The 23,308-nt window shown below is 41.2% G+C and overlaps 1 pseudogene; it reads left to right on the plus strand.

Annotated features, from left to right (window-relative positions):
- The first annotated feature begins 21,816 nt into the window (after nucleotides 1-21,816).
- Nucleotides 21,817-22,166, plus strand: LOC118592711 (annotated as a pseudogene).
- The last annotated feature ends 1,142 nt before the right edge of the window (nucleotides 22,167-23,308 follow it).

The raw sequence follows: 23,308 nt of genomic DNA on the forward strand, positions 1-23,308 counted from the left end.
ACAACATTTGTGGTGCTTAATCACCATTTGAAATACTCTGCTCGCTTAGTAGTCCAATTAGTTTTTTCTCTCTCCTCCTCACATACCAATTACTGTTGGTTTCATGAGAGCATAGATTTTCCTGTTTTTTTTTTTTTTTTCTACTCACATTCCCTAATAGATATTTGTTTTATAAATGTGTATCTAAATCCATGTAGCAGGGAATGAATGAATTATTTACTTAAGAGTCAATATATGAAAAGGTATATCCTAACCACACTCAATCTGTTTTTTTTTTTTCACTCCAAATTACATTTGATGTAAACAGCTCAGTGATTAAAATACTTTCCTTTTCATCAGGAAAATCCGAGTTTAATCTCCAGAACCTACACTGAAGAGCTGGAAATACTGTTGTGTGCCTATAATCCCAGCCAAAGACCCTGGAGCTCACTGGCCAGCAAGCCTAGCCTACTAGTAATTTCCAGGCCAGTGAGAGATCTAGTCTCAAAAGGAAAAAAAATAAGATGAACACATTTAGAAAAAATATTCAAGGTTGAGCTTTGGTCTTCACACAAAAGCATACACATACATATCCAAAATTCATGTGGTATATGGTCTTGTTTATCGCTAGAGTTGATGACATTCCAGTAGACTCACAGGACTGAGCATAAAAAGGGAACAGATTGACAAAAATATTCAAGATGCTTTACCAGAGAAAGTCAACAACAAAAGAAAGAGCAAGACACATCATGATCAAAGTTCATAAAGATTAAATATGGATATAAAGGAGCCAACCACAAATTACAAATGTAAAACTGATTTGGGGGCATAGTAGAATAGAAAACAATGAATACCTTTTTAAAATATTAAATGCAACTTGAGCAATATTTTGTTTAATTTTTTCACACTGGTACATACATTGTTCATGGTCCCCATTCACTTTTTCTCTTATCCCTCTTATTTGTCCCTTTTGTTACCTAGCTAATTTAATATCTACTTTAATTATATGCCTGTGCATGTGTGTGTATGCATGCTTGTGTATGTGTGTGTGTGTGTGTGTGTGTGTGTGTGTGTGTGTGACTACATAGACTCTAGTAACTATAAATAAGATAAAGAGTGTGATCTTTATTTTTCTGGGAGGCCTTCATTCACTTAAGATGATTACTTCCAGTTACATCCATTTTCTTATGGATGACATAACTTCATTTTTTGACATGGCTGAACCACTTTCCTTGCATATATAAACTGCACTTTCATATCCATCCGGTGCTGCTGGACTCCTTGGTTGGCTACATAATGTATCTACTGTGCTTAGCCCTGCCATACCATCAATGAGCCAGTATTGTTTTGATGACTTGGAATCCTCCAGGAAGTGCCTGGGAGACACACAGATGAGCCAGTATCATTGTGATGACTTGGAATCCTCCAGGAAGTACCCGGAAGGCACACAGATGAGCCAGTATCATTGTGATAACTTGGAATTCTCCACAGATGAGCCAAACAGAATCAAAGTGACAGCTCTGGCACGATAGAGTACAAACCGGGTTACCGGAAGACTGTCTGGGCATGTGTTGAGCCTCTCTGAAGCTGCCGTGGGTTTTAGAAGACCCAGGAAGACAGTTACCACATTGAATTTATAACTTACAAGGCAAGGGATGCTCAAAAAATAAAGGAAGCACTCAGGGAACCTAAAGCAATAGAGCCAAGATCTTTGATCTCAAATCTCCATTCACAAATATTCAAGAAGCAGAGACTTCCGTGGCTTCTGGCATGAATGAATGACAAGATCAAAGGGTTCACAGAAAAACAAGCAATGAAAATAACACAAAGAATATACCTGCATTAGTTTAAAAAACACTATGGGAGTTGAGGATTTAGCTCGGTGGTAGAGCACTTGCCTAGCAAGCACAAGGCCCTGGGTTCGATCCTCAGATCCACATAAAACAACAACAACAATAACAACAACAACAACAACAACAACAACAAAACATGAGCCCACAGAACACAGACCCAAAGTACTTGCTTCTTAGGATATCGATTGAATTCAAAGAAAATTTGTCACGGGAAGGTAGAGCCTGCTTGAATCCTGAAGAATGGACAAGAATGGAATAAATGAGATCCAGTGACTGGGTGGTTGGCAGGCATGTCCCACTTGGTGTCAGTGATAATAGCAAGGGTACCTCTCACCAGGGATAAGGATCTGGCAGAGATTCTGTTGGATCAGCTAGCAGAAGTATGCATTCTTTCCTGATAGTGCTTACTCCTAGCTCTATGAAAAAGGCCAGGAATGTGGGCAGGAATTGGGGCAGTCCAACAGGATCTCTAGACAGCCAGTGGTGATGCCCAAGAAATGGGGCTTCTTGAAGCTAAATGATATTATCAATGGCCAAGCAGGACAGACAGCATCTTGAGTGTTAAAATGATGTTCCATGCTTGTTAGTGTGTATTTAGTAACCACTTAGTTCCCATCTCACAGAAAAAATTACTTTGGAGTCCAGTAAAGGAGTTGTGTACAATGGGAGTCTGAAGACAACTTTCAAAATTTGGTTCTCACCTTCCATCTTACTAAAGATGAATCTTGTTCCTGCCTCTGTGCCTCGTTCCTCAGGCTAGCCTGCCTGTTAGTTTCTGGGATTCTCTATCTCTACCTCCTATCTCACAGTAGGAGTGCTGGGATTACACATGCTCACCACCACCCAGCTCACATCTGGCATTTTATGTGGATCCTGGAGATTAAACTCAGCTCATCAAGTTTATGTGGTAACTACTTTTACCCACTGAGCCATCTCATTGGCCCCAGAGATGTGATTCTATCTCTCAAAGAGTTAACATGGGAAAAGGTAGTCTATAATAATATTTTACTCTCACTAAAATATGGATCATGAATAAGTTAATGTCTCTACTTAAATATATTCCAGAAATGTCAATTAAACTCTTTACAAGTAGATAATACTTTACTATGGGACAAGAGAAAAAGTAGTTAATGCCAAAATAATTGGCTCCCCCACTTAGTTACTCAATAAAATGCATGTGAAGTGTTCATTTGAACTTGAAAGCAGGTGAGTTTGAGACAGGTTTCCTCCTGAGAAGAAGATGAAACTTACCCTCTGTCTCACCTGGGGACCTTTGATTACTGTGCTGCATCATCTGAGGATGTACAGTGGGTACCTGTTCAAAGGCAAACAGGTTGTCTCTGGGACTCACATGGCTTTTAGAAACATAACCAAGAAGGAATTTTAAAAATGTACTTTTTATATTCAAGTAATGTTAGGAAACCAGAAAAAAAAAAAAAAGACTTTGAAAAAAAAAAAGTGTTGCTCTTAAGCATGGTTTTATTCTAGGAAAATCACTCATCAGGTAGACGCTTCTGTCTACATAATTGATTTTTAATGCACCAGGAGAGTTCCTCATCGAATGAGAGGCAGTGTACAATTGTTACAGAATGCATCCTCATCCCATGGCTTATGCTCTGGTCTCCTGGTGCTGTCCAAGCAGCAAGAGCTTCACTTCTTGTTTCTAGCCACAGCAAGTGATGTATGCAATGTACCAGTGAGCAAAGCCTTGAATTCATTGCTGACTGATCCTTGGCAAGTCTTAGCTGGAAGACAGTCACATTTAGAAAGGTGTGTGTGTGTGTGTGTGTGTGTGTGTGTGTGTGTGTGTGTGTGTGTGCGTTCTCTCTTCTAAGTTTTTTAATTAACATAGTTGTATGTATTTGTGGAGTGTGATGTGATATTCTATTAAATACACATTATATGACATGATTAAGTTTGGGTAATTAATACTCACCTATTTATTTAACAGTTTTTTTTCTGATGAGTCACTGGAAATCTACCTTCTTAGTTCTTTGTAGCATATGTCTGATGCATGACTATTGGTCAGTCACCCAGCCCTCATATCTGAGACTTCTTGCCCTTTGACCAGCAACTCCCTGTCTTTCTTCTTTTTCCTGTTCTGCCTGTGGGAACTGCAAGGTAGACAGAAATGAAAAACAGACAAGGGGGCAAGTACTGGGTGGCAGGCTTTTATTTAGGAGAAAAGCCTATGGACGGGATGCCTTATTTTTAGTTTTCTCATGAATTTCTGTTCCTTTTCTAAATTGCCAATCCTAGTTTATCTTTACACCAATAGTGACTATGTGCTCCCTTTTCTCTGTATCCACAACAATGGCTATCTTTACCTTGTTGATAGTTGCCATTGCAATTGTTCAATGTTATATCTCACTATGATTCTTTTTAAGAATTTATTTTTATTTATTTGTATATGAACGTGTCTGTGTGCCCGTGTGAGTATATGTCATGTGTATTTGGGTGTGACTAAACACAGAAGCTAGAAAGAGGCTTTGCATCCCCTGGACCTGGAGGTACAGGCAGTGGTGAGAGGCCCAGGTTGTGTGTGGGAACTGAACTCTAGTCGTCTGGAAGAGCAGCAAATGCATTTAACCTCTGAGCATGTTTTTAGTCCCTCTTTATGATTCTTCTTTGTATTTCTCCAGTATGGTTTTTATTTATCTCTTTCAGATCATTTGGAAACTTTTCAGTTGATGCATTATTTTCTTGGAGTTGAGCTGAATTTCTCACATGTCTTGGCTATCAAACACTTATATTCATGGCTTGGGGGTCTTCTCCTACTCCAACAGATGTCATGACAGTGCAGAAACTTCTTAATTAGCATGGTCATCTTGCTGTTTTGATTGCAGTTATATATAAAAAGCCTTAGCCAGAATAATTTTGCAAAAAAAATTCCTGATTCCTTCTTAATGGTTTCATGGTCAAGTCTTATATTTCATTTTTCACCAATTTAACTTGATACATACATGCTATCAGATCAAGGTCAGATTTTCCTCTTCTGCTGCTGACATGTAGTTCCCCAAATACCACTTTGAGACTACACCACCCCTTCATGTATTCTTAGCTTCTTTATCTAAAGTCAGCTGAATAAAAATGGGTTATTTTTCATACTCCAACTTATTTCATTCATCAACAGGATTGTTTTATTACTAATTTCTTCACAATACAGTATGTTTTGATTACATAAACCCCAAGACTTTTCCCATTTCTGTGAGAAATTATATGTAATAATGGAACCCACATGATCTTGTGAATTTTTGCTCTACTCTTTACTTGGGAAGCATAGAATATGTACAGAAGTGAAAGACAGCAAGGTTTCTAAGGTAAGGGGCACAGGCAGTAATGATAACACTCTTGTAAACCTATTATTCCTGTACATATGGTAGAAACTATGTTCAGTCATTCTAATCAACTGTTTTTTAAATAATTTTAGGATCATAGAAAAGCTAAGCAGACAGTAGGACTCTTCCACATACATGTACCCTCTGGGCCACCATGCCCTGTATCACCAAAACATCCAGGCCAATGCAGATGCGAACGCACGATGGCTACATCCCTGGCGCTCCCTGCACAACTTGCAGACAGCTCCACTGAAGAGTCTCCTCTCTCAACATCTGTTTGCGATTTGTGAAACTTCAGGGAAGGCCTGCAGGTCTGGGAGCGTTGGAGCTTCTGAGCCTGGTAAGCTTTGCTGGTTTCCCAAGTCATCAGAACCTCCTCCTACCTCCAGGAGAAAACCTTTCTTTTGGGGGGAAAGAGCCCCACAAGAACAAAACTATGGACTGTTATTATTAGAATGTTTTTATATTTTGGCATTAAATATAATCATTTCATTTTGATTTCTTCACCTCTAGTAGTGGCTACATGCCCTGAAATGCATGGCTGCATTCAACATATTACTATTTTCTTAAGCTAATGATCAGCTCATGTGTTAAATAAGACAATTGGATAGGACTCAAGCATAAGTTAATTGTACCTGGAGGAATTCTAATACCTGTATCTCCTTTGTCTGAAATGCATCACAAGGTCATCCATTTCAAAAAGCAATATTCACAAAATTAAACATAAACAGCTCATCAGAATTAGATAATTACTTAGAGTATAATTACTGTTTGAGCCAAACCTGCAGGCATGACACTTGGTGCCATCAGAAGCCTAGTGCTGACTGGCGGCAGGACTGGGTCCTGCTGGCTAACCAGCAGAAGGCCTGAGCTCATTATCTTGTTGCTTTAATCAGTCTCAGGTGAGCTCTGCCTGTAGGCTGCTCATACACAAGTCCACAAATAGAAATGAGGTTGAAATTGAAGATTCAAACATTTTCTCCTATTAAAATATAGGAAAAATTGGATGAGTGGGGTACATGAAAATTTATCTGCCATTAGAATGGGTGGATTTCTGTTTATGTATAGCATTTCATTTGAAATATAAGCCAAAACCTGGGAAGATAGTTAAGTGGGAAAGGAATTTGCCACACAAATGTGAAGACCTGAGTTTGAATTCCTGAGAACACAGGTAAATCCAGACACCTAGATCTTATGGTGAGATGGTAAGCTGAGCCAGAAGAATGCCTGGAATCTTGGGGCTCAGTTTGTCTGGCATACACAGTGGCCAAGAAGAGACTGAGTCTCAAACATGGTGGAAGGTGGGGGCTATCACCATAGGTTATCTCTTGGCCTCCACATGTATGCCAAGGCACATGCACAAACCCGCACTCATACACACAAATGCAAGAATAGAAAAGGAGAGACAGAATTTGATAGTTTGAAAAGCAAAAGAAAATGTAGGAGAAAGAAAACTTCTAGAAGAGGGGGTTCCAAAGAGAATCTCTTCAGCTTTGTGATTTTGCTTTTGGAATGTAAGCAATTCTAATTTAATTGAGATTTAACCTGATGATAGCTACAGAGTTCTTTCAACACACACATATGCAGACAAGCGTTTGAAGTGGGGGAACATCTAAACACTTGGCCTTCTTATCCACAAAGTAAAATTTAGGGTGTTGTGACTGGTACATTTTGCTTATGCTTTGGGGTAAAACCATCAGAACCACATATTTCCAACATTCGGAGGGATTTTATATTTTTAAAAGTCCAAAGAATGCTTCTCATTAAAGTATTCACTCTCTGCTAAATCTTGCCTCAGTACCCTCTGGAATAACATGAAGGTCAAATAAAAGCTATTTTTAATTAAAGTGAATGACTTGATTTCATAAAATTATAATGTTGTTTAATGACTGTGGGAGATTGTGTTCAAGGCAGAAAACTGACATTTTGCCTTAATCAATGCACATTTTATTAAAATCAATGTGGTCTATTATGTAAGGCCTACTGAACGTACATTAATAAAGTCTGTTCTATAAAAAGTAAGCAATTCTAATTTAATTGAGATTTAACCTGATGATAGCTACAGAGTTCTTTCAACACACACTTACTGAGCACTCACAACGTCCTAGACACTGGGCAGGAATGAAATCCCTCTCCCTTCCAGTGTTTAGTGTGAAATAACTAGTTTGACATCATACCCTAGACTCAGGTACCCTTGATTATACAGTATTTCACCAGCTTTTTAAAGAATCATTTCTACTACATTTTAAATGAGAATTCAGCCTGAGGAAGCATTGGAGGCTGATAGCCTTCCCAATTGATATAAATGAGTACTTAATGAAAAGCAGAATAGCTTCAGATTCATGGTCACAGGTTTTGTGTGTGTATGTGAGTGTGTGTGTGTGTGTGTGTGTGTGTGTGTGTGTGTGTGTGTGAGAGAGAGAGAGAGAGAGAGAGAGAGAGAGAGAGAGAGAGAGAGAGAGAGAGCAGTGCCTTCATGCAGAGTTCAGAGGACTTTGGGCGTCTCTATCATTCACTGAATGAAAATCTTGCCTTTCAGGCTGACTGGTCTGGATACTCCTGGTGTCTGCATGGGGAGGAGGGGTGCTGATCCAAGCTGTGTATCCAGACTCAGGCACTGTTCCTTGTGCTTACACAGCAAGCAAGCTTTCCCAGCTGTGGAGCCATGTCCCTGATCATGGGTATCTATACTTTACAAAGGGGATAGCTTTGATTCTTCTAGAGTTTGTTCTGTTACAAAAGACAGGCTTCTAGACAATCTTTGCACATTGGCTTCAAAGAAGGCTAAGGTGTTCAACTTGTGGAACCAGGTGAGATGCCACCACTAAGGTCAGTCCTTTGTTTTCTTCTTATTTAATCTATTAAATTAAATTTTCTATTTCTCAGATCCTGAATCTGCATTCTTGTTAATATTGAATTTTATTCCACTATAGTCATTTGTAATGGATCATAGTTCAAAGTCTAGGGTTTAGTATTTTAAGGAATAAAGTAAACAGTAAGCTAAAAGTGTGTAAAGAAAGAAAGAGATATTTGGGCTAGGGAGAGACTGGCTTGGTGAAGTGTTTGCATTGTAAGCACATTGACCTGATTTCAATCCCCAAAGCTGATGTAAAACAACAGCAACAAAACACAGCTGGGTGGTGGCGCACACCTGTAATCCCAGCCCTCGAGGGGCAGAAGCAGGCGGATCTCTGTGAGTTCGAGGCCAGCCTGGTCTACAGAGCAAGTTCCAGGACAGCAAAGGCTACACAAAGAAACCCTGTCCTGAATAATAAATAATAAATAAATAAATAAATAAACAAATTAATTAATTAATGAATCCTAAACAGGATGGCATGCACGCATGCGCATGCGCGCACGCACACACACACACATACACACCTCAAGACACTGGGCAGGCCAGAGGATTATCTGCTTATTGGCTAGGATTCTAAGAAGTGAGTTTGAAGGCTAACTCTGATTTACTCCTCATAGCTTGCTCAGCCTGCTTTCTCATGACACCCAGGACCACCTGCCCAGATGTGACAATGCCATTAAGAAAATGCCATACAGACTTGCCTACAGACAATATATTGGAGGTATTGTCTCAGTTGAAGTTCCTTTTCCCAGAGAACTCTAGCTTGTGTCAAGTTGACAAAAACTAACCTGGAACACTAATTGTTGGTTTAATGTGGTGCTTTTACACTGCAAGGAAAAGTCACAAGGCACAACAAAACCAACTATGAGAATTTTATTAGGAAAAGGGAGGACCAGGAAAGAATGTAATCAGGCCTATTTGAAAGACAAGTGCAGAGAGAGGGGAGGGTACATGGGATCTGCCTTTAATGGACTACCCCATGCATGCACATATGGGCCCATGTGGCTCCACCACGTATGTGCATAGATTTCATAAACACACTGCATGAAAATTATGTGACCACACAGCACACAAATTATGTAGGACATATGGCTCCAGAAATGACTAGGTGTTTGGCCAGGGCACGTGTAGTCATGGGGTGTGGTTAGAATTCCTATCACTAAGGAATATATAAAGGAGTAGCTCACAGTGGGTGGTACTATCCCTAGGTGTGAGGGGCCCAGAACAGCTTGACCCCATGTTTAGGGGTCCAGACAGAGCTTCCATGACAGGCTTAATGGCAGGTATGACCCACTCCCCAGAAAAAAAACGTAAGCTGACCCCACCCAGAGGAAATATCTGACATTGCAAACATTCCTAGCATATTCCTAAACCCCTAGGGGAAAAAATGGCTAATCGGGGTCCTGAACCCTGGAAATTCCCTCATCTCCAAACTCTACTATGATAAGAAAAAGAAAAAAACAAAACAAAAAACACCCTGCCCAGGCTCTGGACTCTGTTCTCACCACTATATTGGATAGTTAGGGAGTCCAAGCTTGAGTTTGAATAAAGGTTCTTTGTTTTTATATATGAGATTCTGTCTCCATGGTGGTCTTTAGGGGGGTCCCCAAGATCTGGGTATAACATAGGCAAGTTGACCTGGGTGTATAACAAAAGGACCTGAGAGGGTAAAGAGTCAGCAGTAAAGAGCACTCACTGCTCTAGCAGAGGACCAGTTTTCCAGTTGATCTGATGTCTCTGGCCTCCACAGGCATCCACAATTACATTCACTTTACCAACATGTGGACATAATTAAATTACATATTTAGCATATGAATTAATTAAAAATAAAAAATTATCAAACAAGAAAAGTAGCTGAACATGTGCCTGGGAGCAAGCCATAGCAGTGTTTGTCCATGATTTCTGCTTCTTTTTTTTTTTTCTGTGAATTCCTGCCCTGAGTTTCCTCATTGTTGAACTGTGACTTGGAAGTATAAGGTAAAATGCACTCTTTCCTCCCCAAGTATCTTTTCTCCATGGTGTTTATCACAGCAACAGAAGACAAACTATTACAAAAACTGGGTACCAGGAAATTGGACTACTACTGTGAGAGACATGACCACACTGTTTGGGGAGAGGCTTGTGGAATAATTTGGAATGCTGAGCTGGCAGGCCATTGAGTGCTCAAAGCCGGATGGACTACTGCTGTGGAAGTTTAGAAGATAGTAATTTAGAAAGAAATGTGGAAGATGAAGGCCTGGCTTATGAAGTTTCAGAAGAAATTTGAGAGTACCTAGAAATATCTATTGAAGTCATTTGTATAATGTATTTGAATTAAGAATCTGTAGAAGTGTAACCATCTGTGCTTTATTGAATCAATGGATGCTGGTTATCTGGAGCTTAAGAAACACCTGTGGTTAGTGAGAGAGCCACATCACTGAGGAGAAACTGGGGCAGTTTTTCTCAGAATCAGCGCATACAAGGACCACACAAGTGGGATTCTGCAATCATTTTAGATCATGAGAGAGTGCTATATATATGGCATTAAGCTGTTTACACGGCTGCATTTGGAATTTGCCCGAAGAGTGACTTTTTGTTAACACCATGGGTTTTCTCTTTTAGAATTAAGAAATATTGAATATGTTTTTTGCTTTAGAGAATCCAGTTGAGAGACTTTGGACTTCTAAAAAGACATAGAACTTTGAAAGTCTTAAACATTATAAAGACTGGGACTCTTAAGTTGGACTGTATTTTATATTCTAATATTAACATGAGTGTATGGGGACAAGGAAAGGTTAAGTTTTAATAGTGATGTGTATGTTTGTTAAATTGACAAGTCATAGACTTGTGATGGCTTAGCCTCATTGTCAACTTGACACACATGGTAAGAGGGACCTTTGTTGTAGGAATTGCCTCCATCAAATGTATCTATGGGAATGTATGTGGACTGGTTTTGATTTCTAATTGATGTAGAAGGGCCCAGACCACTGTGGGTGATACCATCCCAATGGAGGAAAGACTGGACTATGTATTAAAAGGCCGTTAAATATGAGCTTGGGAGTAAGCCACTGAGCATATTCCCCCACAGTTTCTGCTTAGATTCCAGCTTGAGCTCCTTTCCTGACTTTCCCAAATGATGGACAATGACCTGGAAGTACAAGGAGAAACAAACGCTTTCCTTAAGTTGCTTTTCTCTTGGTGTTTTTCTCCACAGCAGAAGTCGGACTATAACAGTACCTAAACAAAAGCTATAGGGTGGTATTTTATGAATTTTGCCTTTGCTAGGTTTGGTTCTCTAGTTTCCCATTGCTCTGAGGGTGAAAATACTCTTCTTCTAAATGTCTTCAACCCAGTCTGCATGCTCATTACTTACCACAAGTAAGACATGGAGATCCTCCACTAAAGCTTTATTCAGGGTGATCCATTGGAGGAAGTCAAGGCAAACCTCAGCATCAAGCACTGGAGGACAGAGAAAACCAACAAGAAGGCAGGTTGTGGGACTACAGCTCCCTAGAGATCTAGCCTTGTGTGGAGGCCCACAGCGGCTATCTAGTGAGACCTTGTGCAGGGTCAGAGAATCTGAGCTTGCTTCACCCAGCAGGGCTACATTATAGGATCAATTGGCCACAGGCATGTTTACCAGGTGTTTGGAAGGGTCTACAGTTGGCTGTATGGTATGTTTTGATCTTGCAAGGGGAAGTCTTTTGCCTCTCCCCTTAGCATATTATGAAAACACTTTTGAATAAATGACTGAGTGACTGGGTATTGACCCAGGGCCCTCCCAAAGCTATACTGTGTCTCTGTCTTTCTTATCATCTCTTTCTATCTTTCTTCCTAATATTTCTTCATTCCTCTCTCCTACACCCAAGAACCCTTTGAAAGGTAGGAGCAGATCAGAGCTGGACTCTTACAGATTCCCACAGCCTTGAGCAAGTTGTGAGTCTCATGAAGATTTGTCTGTATGTCTATCTGTGCATATCTGTGTGTGTAATAGTTGTGTGCATTTGTATATGATATGTGTGTGTGTGTGTTTGTGGGTATGATATGTACATATGTGGATGTGTGTTTGTGGGTGTGATGTGTGTTTGTGTGCATGTCTACATGTGATATATGCATGTGTGTGTTTATATGATGTGTATATATGTTTATGTGTGTTTGTGGGTAAGTACATGTGTGCGATTGTGTATGTATAATGCATGTATGGTGTGATGCACATCTGTATATGTATGATGTATTAGTATGTATATATGATGTCTTCATGTGTATGTGTATGATGGATGTATATGTGTACATGTGGTCTCTTTTTTTGTGTATATGTTTGTGTTTTTGTGAATGTGTCTCTGTGATGTGTCATATGCATGTGTAAATTAAGATATGCAAGTGTCATGGTGAGTGTGTGGTTAAAAAACCAACACGAAGTCAGTCCTCACCGCATGTTTCAATTGATAAAAGATCTTTTTGTTCACTGTTGTGTACAACAGATTAGTGAGCTGCTAGTTTCCTGCAATTCTCGTGTCTCAGCCTCCATACCCTGAGAAGAGTTCCAGATTATTGACACTTGCTACTTATGGGTTCTGGGAATCTGAATGTAAGTGGTTAGGTTTACAAAGCAATTGCCTTACACACTGAGCTTTCTCTCCCACTCTTAAGACGATTGTGTTCATAAAATATTAGGATGGACAGGAGCAGTGTTCTGTCCTTCTGAGTTGTCAGAGTACCTGTAAGCATGCACAAAGTCCCAAGTCTGCTTACTAACTCTCTAAAAACTGGGCATGATCTGCAGGTTTATAAACCTAGCACATGGGAGGTACAAGTAGGAGGATCAAAAATTCACTTATCTTTGATTACATATCCCGTCAGAGGCCTGTCTGGGGTATGTGATCTCCCCTTAAAAATGGGGAGCAAAAGAAAAAACATGGTCATGGAGATTAGCAGTATAGGAAAGGGGTACGACAGACCTGGGTGGACCAGTGAATCACAAGGTCTGAGACAAGGGAGAGATGTCACCTCACTATGCTTGGTAAGGTAATGATGCTAATAAGTGACTCTGCCACAGAAATGTTGTCAACGCACAGCCAAATACATTGAGCAAAGTTCCAAAGGCATGCCCTGCTTATGGCAAATTACATAAGAGGCTCAAAATGCTTTGCTCCCTCAATTCTAAAATATGAAACTGAGTTTTTATATTAATCTATCTAAAATGTGTATACACTTTGCAAATTAAAAAAAAAAAAAAAAAAAAAAAAAAAAACTATTCTCCCAGTGTGTATGCCTCTGTCTCTGTCTGTCTCTCTCTCTCTGGAGCTGGGGGTGGAGGTGTATGCAGGTCACAGCATGCATATGGAGATCAGAGGAAGGAAGGGTATTGGTTCTCTCCTTCCACATGTGAAGTTATTTTTCAATTAATTGAATATGATTTGTTTCCCAACCCCCTTCATCATAAATATAATGTGTCAGTTTCCTACCAAAGGCATTTTGGAAAGGGATGAATATAATATTTATCTTGCAAGTCAAAGCAAACCACTCATCATTTGTTTTCATAACATTTTAGAATTTAGAGTATCTTAAGCTCATATGGTTTTCTCATCTTTCATAGCAGGTGAGCAGAATTAGAATGCTCTTGGGCTAGGAGGTAACTCCTTCATAAACTGCTTGTCATGCAAGCATGAAGACCTATGTTCAATCTCCAAAACCCATATTAAAAAGTTGGTTTCTACCTATAAGCCTAACAATGGGATGCAGTGACAGGAGATTCCTTGGTCTAGTTGGAGAGCACCAGGCCAATGAGAAAACATGTCTCAAATCACAAGGTGAATGATGCCTGAGGAACTTCATCTGAAGTTGACCTCTGAACTTCCACATGTGGACACATAACACTTAAATGAGTGTCACGTTTATGCTAATCTTTCACTTATGGGCTGTGCAGTCCCATGCCTTTGTTCACATGTTTCTCTTTCCTCTGGCATGCATTTCCCATTTTGTGTTGTGAGGCACCAGTTAATACTTCAAGTTATCACAGCCGCTTCTCTCTCTCTCTTCCTCTCCCTCTCCTTCCCCCCTCTCTCTCTCTCACTCTCTCTGTTTCTTTCTCTCTCTCCTTCTATCTCTGTCTGTCTCTGTCTGTCTGTCTGTCTCTCTCTCTCTCTCTCTCTCTCTCTCTCTCTCTCTCTTTCTCTCTCTCTCTCACCTATTCAGATGCAGACACAGTCTTTACCCACAAGGGCAATGAAAACTTCCTGTCTTCTTTTCCTGTGTTCAAGTTTCCTCTCTGTTGTCTTAGAACACTCTGACCAGAAGCGACTTAGGGTGGAGAACAGAGTTGATTTCAGATCATGCACTTCAGTCTGCCACTGGGGGAAGCTAGGGCAGGAACTTGAAGAAGAAACCATGAAGGAATGACACTGTGTGCTGCCACTCAATCTCATGCCTAGCTTGCTTTCTTATGTGACCCAAGAGTACCTGACCAGGGAACAGTGCCACCCCCATATACAGTTAACCATTTAAGCTAATTCCCCAAAGATGTGTCCATAGGTCAGTCCAATCTGGGCAGTCCCTCAGTTGAGACTCTCTTCTCAAAAGACTCTAGGCTGTGTCAAGTGGACAGTTAAAGGTAGCTAGGACAAGGTATGGTGGCATATACCGTAGTTAGAAGTTGTTCCAGTCACATCTGGTCTCAAAGTCCCTTGTTTCTTCAGTCCTGCCTGGCCTGTAGTCCCACAACCAATTATAAAATATTAACTCAGAGGCTAGTTATTAATTGTGAATCATAGGGCCTATGGCTCAGTGTAGAGAGCCGCGTATAGCCGCACCCTAAAGATGGCTCTGGCTTCTACCCTCTGCCTTCCCGATGGCAAACACTCTTTATGGTAAACAGCTCCTTATTTGGCTGTGGCTGGATTCGTGTGCTGCTGGCATATGCGTGAACCTGTGGACAGTGCCCACGTGGCTGCTTGGGGTTGGCAGCCCAGCCCTACTTAGGTGCTGGGAGAGGCTTGCCCCAGGCGAGAGAGACACAATGCAACTAATCAAAGGTCTGAATAAACTGTGATGAGAAGGATCCCGGTGTCGCGTCTTCCTTGCTGGTCGAGGTGGGCGCAACAAGTGGTGGCCTCCTACAGGGACAATTACCACAGCTCTCTCCGGATTCAGAACTTATTACAGTCAGGCGGTATACCGGTAAGTCCTCAGGAAAAAAAAAAAAAACTGGGGATCCGTGACAAAAGCGGGTAACGCTCACCTGTAGAAGGGAGAGCGGGATAGCAGAGCTGCGATAAAAGCAGACGGGTAATTCTAGAGCCGTGATAAAAGCGGTAATTAGACAAAACAAACAGGGAAACCGGAGGGCTGGAGCAATTCTGCAGAGGCTCTGAGAAACCTCCGAGAAACTTCTCAAATTGAAGAAAGAAAAAAAGTACACTAACATGGGCGCTTCCTCCTCGCACCCAATTTTTTTGGCTCTTAACGAGCTGCTTCTCTCTAAGAAATTGAAAATAAAAAAAAAAAACACACCCTAGCATGGTTTCTGCAAGAGTGTGATGTAATTGCTCCTTGGTTTTGCAATTTCAGGAAGCCTTACAGTGCCTTCCTGGGAGAAATTGGGAAGAGACCTAGATTTGGATACTGGAGCAGATTGCAGGTGCAGATCGCAGTATCATAGCTAGCAAAGATTGGCCTTGAGGTTGGCCTATACAGGCTTCCTCACAAACATTGCAGGGACTGGGTTATGCCAGTGTTCCAAATGTTAGTGCAAATTTGTTAAATTGGCAAGATTCCGAAGGTCACTCTGGCGTTATACAACCCTATGTCCATGAGCTTCCAGTGTCCCTCTGGGGGAGGGATCCTATGAAATCCATGGGCTTTCAGTTAAGTAATGAATACTCTAAAGAATAAAAATATTATGAAAAACATGGGGTGTCATCCTGATTTTGGCCTGGGAAAATTTTTACAAGGCAGAAAGGAGCCAATACAAACAGTACCTAGGAAACCCAAACAAGGGTTGGGTTTTTCCTAGGGGCCGCTGAGGAGGGCATTCCCATAACCTGGGTAATGGAGGAGCCAGTTTGGGTTCCTCAGTGGCCACTCTCCTCTGAGAAATTACATGCTGCATATCAATTAGTGAAAGAGCAATTGGAGAAAGGGCACATTAAACCCTCTCTTTCTCCCTGGAATACACCCATATTTGTCATCAAGAAGAAATCAGGAAAATGGAGATTGTTACATGATCTTAGAGCTATAAATGAACAAATGAGAATTATGGGACCCGTGCAGCGTGGTCTTCCATTGCTGTCAGCCTTGCCTGAAAATTGGCCTATTATTGTGGTAGATATTAAGGACTGCTTCTTTTCCATTCCACTGAATAGCAAAGACAGTGAGAGTTTCGCTTTCACTTTACCGTCCACTAATCATGAGGAACCTGATAAAAGATATCAGTGGGTTGTATTGCCACAAGGCATGGCCAACAGTCCTACAATGTGTCAATTATTTGTAGCTACTGCTTTAGAACCTTTGAGAGCACATTTTCCTGGCTTGAAATGCCTCCATTATATGGATGATATACTGTTAGCAGCTAAAGAAGAGAGCATTCTTCAAGAAGCATATAGCTCACTTGTAGAACTGCTAAAGCAAAAGGGACTCTGTATTGCCCCTGAGAAGGTGCAACAGAGCAAAGTTGTCAATTATCTTGGCTCTAAAATAACTAAACATCATATCATGCCACAAAAGGTGGAGTTAAGGAAGGATCATCTTTGCACACTGAATGATTTTCAAAAATTATTAGGAAATATAAATTGGATAAGAGGAAGTTTAGGAATGGCCAATTATGAGTTAAAACCATTATATGATATCTTAATTGGAGATGCAGCCTTGGATTCACCAAGGCAATTAACCAGTGCAGCCCGAGAAGCCTTAACAAAATTAGAAGATAGACTACAAAGAGCTTTTCTTCAAAGAGTGCAAAATAATGATGATATTACCCTGTGAATTCTGCCTACCCAGTTACAACCTACGGGAATTTTATGGCAAAAAGGACCCTTGTTATGGATTTATACTAAAATCTCACCTGCAAAATCAATTGAGTATTATCCTATTGCTGTAGCATTACTTGCGCAACAGGGTATTCAACAATGTTTACAATATTTTGGGACATCACCACAAACGCTAGTTGTTCCTTATGATTCTACTCAAGTCAAGGTATTATGTGCTGCCATAGATGATTGGGCAATTCTGCGTTGTACCTATCCAGGACACATAGATTGTCATTATTCTAAACATCCACTATTAACTTTCTTTAAAGAACATCCTGTAGTTTTCCCTAAAGTAACTGCTTCAAAGCCCATTCCAGGAGCAAGTGTTATATTTACAGATGGGTCTAAGACAGGCTGTGGTGCTTATATGGTGGATTCTAATGAACCTGTAAAGCATCAATTCTTGCCAGGTGCACCTCAACAGGTGGAGCTTTCAGTAGTTCTTGAAGTTTTCAAGGCTTGTCCATTTGCATTTAATTTAGTGTCAGATTCTAGTTATGTTGTTAATGATTTGAAAAGCCTTGAATGTGCAGGGCCCATCAAATCTTCTAGCCCGGTTAGCTCATTGTTTGGCCAATTACAGAAACTGATCTGGCAATGTAAAAATCCCTTTTTTGTGCAACACATCCGTGCACATACTAGTCTGCCAGGTCCATTGGCTAAAGGCAATGATATAGTGGATCAGTGTACTAGACAGGAATGGATGTTTGTGGCTTCTGCCATACAACGAGCACATGCTTTCCACAAAGAATTTCATGTTAATGCAAAGACATTACAACAAAAGTTTTCTATCTCACGTTCGGAGGCATGAAAGGTGGTACTAGATTGTCCCCAATGTGTCATTTTTCATCATCCTTCTAGCTTAGGAGTTAACCCTCATGGTTTGCTCCCCCTAAAAATATGGCAAATGGATGTTACACACATCTCTGAATTTGGACGTGTCAAATATGTACATGTATCTGTTGATACCTGTTCTGGAATCATTCATGCCACCCCAATGGCAGGAGAAAAATCCTCTCATGTCATTGCTCATTGCTTAGAAGCTTGGGCAGCATGGGGTAAGCCTCAACAGTTAAAGACAGACAATGGTCCTGCATATACTGGACAGAAGTTCACTTCCTTCTGTCAACAGATGAATGTGCAACTTGTACATGGCCTACCATATAATCCACAAGGTCAAGTCATTGTGGAGCGTGCTCATCGCTCCTTGAAGGAGTTGCTTCAAAAACAAAAAGGGGGAATAGGCTATGGCCGTACCCCTAAGGACAGACTTTCTCTTGCATTATTTACTCTGAATTTTTTGAATTTGGATGCTTCCAATAGTCATGCTGCAGATTTATCTAAAAAGTTGTCTAGTTATCTTTTAGGCAATTGGACTGGAGAGTTCGATAACCTGATGGACCAGCTGAGAGTGGCTATTGTCACGGTGAATTCGACTCGAGTGGATACCGGACTGGTGGAGGGATTGTCTTCCTGGATTGCTACAGCCATGGGCCACATGAAGGAGTCGGCGGGAATAGGAGCCCTAGTAGGTTTTCTGGTGCTCACCTCCCTAGTATGCTTGTGGTGCATTTGTCACATTAGGATCTCACAGCATCGCCATGCAGCCATGATTGTCCAAGCCTTTATGGCCATTGATGCAGGACAGTCTCCCCAAGCCTGGTTGGCTACTTTAAAAGATATTTAGGCACAGGATGCGAGGCCTGCGCACTGCACTTGAGGTTATGATATGCTGACCTCAAGAAGAGAGTGTCTGATTGCATGTGGGTTGGTACCCTAACTCCCACCTCTGTGAAAAGGGTATCGGACCGGTCTAGTGTTCTCTGGGTGGACGACGCCTGGACAAACATTAGTACATGTTCCATTTTAGCAGAGATCAGACCTCTACTCTTGCCTGTTGCTTTGTAAAACAAAAAGGGGGAAACTGTAGAGAGCCGCGTGTAGCTGCACCCTAAAGATGGCTCTGGCTTCTACCCTCTGCCTTCCCGATGGCAAACACTCTTTATGGTAAACAGCTCCTTATTTGGCTGTGGCTGGATTCGTGTGCTGCTGGCATATGCGTGAACCTGTGGACAGTGCCCACGTGGCTGCTTGGGGTTGGCAGCCCAGCCCTACTTAGGTGCTGGGAGAGGCTTGCCCCAGGCGAGAGAGACACAATGCAACTAATCAAAGGTCTGAATAAACTGTGATGAGAAGAATCCCGGTGTCGCGTCTTCCTTGCTGGTCGAGGTGGGCGTGACAGCTCAGGCTCCTTACTAGCTAGCTCTTACAACTTAGCTCAACCCATAACTATTAATCTATATATTGGCACATGTTTTGTGTCTATACCTGTGTCCCATCACATGTTGCTCCTTGGACAACAGTTTGGTGACGTCCCTCCCTCTCATTTCTTCTTTCACTCTCTCTTTTGGATTTTCTACCTGGCTCCATCCTGCCCTGCCATACATAGGCCAATGCAGCTTTACTCATTAGCCAATGGGAGCAACACATATTCACAACATACAGAAGGAAATCCAACAGCAATACTTCCTTAATCCCAGCACTTGGGAGACAGAAGCTGAAAGATGTCTGTGAGTTCCAGCTAGATCTCTCTAGTGAGACACTGTCTAAAAACAACATAAAAAACTAAGCTAAGTAGGATACCACCAATCCCATAAACTATTACTTCTGGGATGTTTCCAGCATATATCTGCACCCTGGGAACAAATACTGTATACACATCATTCTTTTCATCCCCACTAGTGTTATGTAGAACAGAGGAGTACGTGTTATGAAATGCCCTATTGGGCTAGGAAGATGGCTCAGTTGATAGAGCTCCTGCATTCTGTCTCCCAGAGGCCATGTAAACCGAGCAGGCACAGTGACAAACCTGTAATCCCAGGTTTGAGGGCACAGAAAGATGATCTTTGGACCTCACTGGCCAGCCAGTCTAGTGAAAACTGTGAGCTTTATGTCCAAAGATACTATCTCAAAACAAAAAGGAATGAGCAGCAGAAGAAAGTAACATGACACTGAACTTTGACCTCCATGTGCATGGGTACACATATGCACACACACCTAAACATGTACATACACCTACATACATACACACATGCATGTGCACACACACAAAGATCTTCTTTACAAATGAATATGTACTATACTAGACATGGCCTGCATAGAAAGTCTAGGAAGAATCATGCTTTCAAATAATTTATAATCTATAAAAACTCAAGCTCTTTAGTGGTACTCATTCAAAGCTGGAAGCTCTCTGAAATGCAGGCCACTATCTGAAGGCCCATGGCAAGAGTGACGTTTTCCTTCCTCCCATCAGCTCTCTGGCTGTGCAGTTTATTTGGATTTCCTTATTAACCTATATTTTTCTCACACACCAGGCTGAAGTCCAATCTCCACAGAGTCTTTTTGTTCTTCCCGTATGAATCAAGCCTCACATGCTCATCTTGTTGTCAAATTCGTCTGACAGATAGATTTGCTACAACAAATGAAAATACTAAATAAGCAGCCCCCATCTATTTTTTATGGCTGACATTCATTCCTAGCAAAGAGCAAATGTTATCCCAAGATGAAAGCATCTATAATTCCTGAAGATTTCATTTGGCTGTAAATCATGAGGAATATTTCCATTGTAAGTCTTTTTTTAATGTAAAGCCAGAACTAAAATACATATATTCTTTAAATTCCTTAGGAAGGAGTAGAGCAAAGTTTGATTCTAACAAGAACTGCAAGGACAGTGGCTGTGGTCAGTATCATAGAAGGGTTAAAAGCTATCAGCAGAAACATTTAATGGGATTACACTTTATAAAGAAATATGTATATTAACATATATAGATTAAGGCAATAAAGAGTTCACAGATGCTCCTCTTTCCCATCACCTCAAAAGTTCATGTATGCCATGCTCCGAGGTCATCATCACTCAGCTGGTAGAGCTCCTGAACCTAAGACGATCCAGTAGCAGCTGTCAGCAGCTAACAATCTTGCTTGCTATTCAAGAATCCTTCTCTGGGAAAACAACCACAAGAGCCAGAACAAAGAGAAAGAATTCTGGGGGGAAAGTAAATTTAAAAAAAAAAAGACATTTTCAGGGAAATGGATGAATCTGGAAAGCCTTGTGTTAAGTGGCATAACCCAGATACAAGAAGATGAAAATTGAATGTTCTCTTCCATATGTAGATCCTAACTTCTAATGTTTGTATGCATGTCAGTAAGGGACTGAGGAGTGGATATAGTCTAGAAAACCAGAGGTAAGACAAAAAGAGGTGAAGAAGAGGTATTGTGGAAAAGGAATAGAAAGGAGGCTGTGGGGGGGGGGACAAGGAGGGGTGTGAGGAGGGTGGGAGATGGGGATGAGGTGAGAAGAGAGACTAGAACAAACTTTCCTTAAAATGTGATGAAACCTAATTCTTTGTGTGTTAATGAAAATAAACAATTTAAAATAAAGAGATAGAGGAGACGGCTTGGTGGGTAAGAGGGCTTGTTATACAATCATGAAGACACAATTTCAGCCTGGCGATGGTGGTGCACGCCTTTAATCCCAGCACTCAGGAGGCAGAGGCAGGCAGATCTCTGTGAGTTCGAGGCCAGCCTGGTCTCAAAAAAAAAGTTCAAATCCAAAATTGCAGGCATGGTCATGTAACTCTAGCCCTGTTGAGGCAGAGCAGGGGCAGAGCCAGGTGGTTCACTGGGACTTGATGATTAAAGCCTATCTCCAGGTTCAGTGAGAGTTCCTGACTTGAGGGGACAAGAATGAGAGAGAGCTCTTCTGGGCACGGTGATTAGAGGCTCTCAGAATGGTCCAATGTTTGACAAACAGTCGTAGGCTCTCCTACAATACAGCCTCTAGCAAAAGTAGGCTGTCTCGGACCCCTGGCAACAGGATTGTTTACCTGTATACCAAGAAGATTGGGGAAGCACCTAAATCTGCATGCGGTGTGTGCCCAGGCAGGCTTCGAGGGGTTCGTGCTGTGAGACTGAAAGTCCTTATGAGATTTGTAATACAAAAAAGCATGTCAGCAGGGTCTACAGTGGGTCTATGTGTGCCAAGTGTGTCCATGACGGGATCAAGCAGGCTTTCCTTATTGAGGAGAAGAAAATTGTGTAAGTGTTGAAGGCACAAGCACAGAGTCAGAAAGCAAAATAAATATGCAGCTTTCTTTAAATAATAAAGCTCAAGGCTTGGTCAGTGAAGAAAAAAAAAAAAAAAAAAGAATGAGAGGGCAGGACAGCTGATGTCCATTTCCGACCTGCACACACATATGCACAGGTGTACAGACCAGTACACACCAAGTGCATATATACCACGGAGAAGAAGAGAGACAGAGGCAGAGAGGAATATACTAACAGTGATGGAGTATCCTCATGTATGACCTCCTTCAATCTTTATGCTTGAATACAGGAGCAGACATTCTGCTTAGTACTACTTAGATGAAAGAACATGGGCTTAGAAAGTTTAAGTAGATTGCTCCAAGTCACACAACTAATAACAGGAGATCGAAAAATGGTTGGCTTCCTGCTGAGATGGAGGGCCAGAACAGAAAAGGAAACTGAAAGGCCCTTCAAAGTATTTCCTTCCTCACCATTCCACTGGAATTAAGCGACAGAAAGGGAAAACCAGAGAGGGGGAATTTAACTGGGGAAGGAGGAAGGAAGTTAATATGGAAATATGGAAAGAGGAGGGACAAATAACACTAAAGATATTTGTAAAATCCCAAGTAATCATATTGTTTTTCAATTACATAAAACTATATATATATAGTTATATGTATATAAAACCTAGAAGTGTATGTTTATGCATATATAAACAGCTTAAATGAAGCTATACCACTTGGACTGACAGTGTTACCCACAAAAGCCGTAGACCACCTAATAAAACCCAAGTACCAGGCATGAGAAACCTCAGAGTTGTTGGTCAGGGCCGTCTGAGTGATTCCCAAAACTACACAACCTATTGCTGTTGCCCTTGACTGCCTCTCAGAGGTTGAGTAAGTCCTTGTTGCAGAAGAACCCACACTCCAGAAAAGATTCCTAATATCTGAACTATATCTAACATGAAAGCCTCTGTCCTATGGTCTGGTTTCCTGTGTATCAGAAGGTACTGCGCAAGCTGCCAATGTAGGGAAGCAAACAGTAGTCCTAACCAGGTATGAAGCCTAGGAACCATAATGACCAACATGGCAAGATACCCCTGAGGGTGCAACAGTGGCACTCAGAACTTGATGGTAACCAACGGCTGTCTAATTGAATTAAAGGCATACTCAGCAGGAGGAAAATTGTGTGTGGTGC

This window comes from Onychomys torridus, chromosome 11 (assembly GCF_903995425.1).
Source record: "Onychomys torridus chromosome 11, mOncTor1.1, whole genome shotgun sequence".
Lineage (NCBI taxonomy): Eukaryota > Metazoa > Chordata > Mammalia > Rodentia > Cricetidae > Onychomys > Onychomys torridus.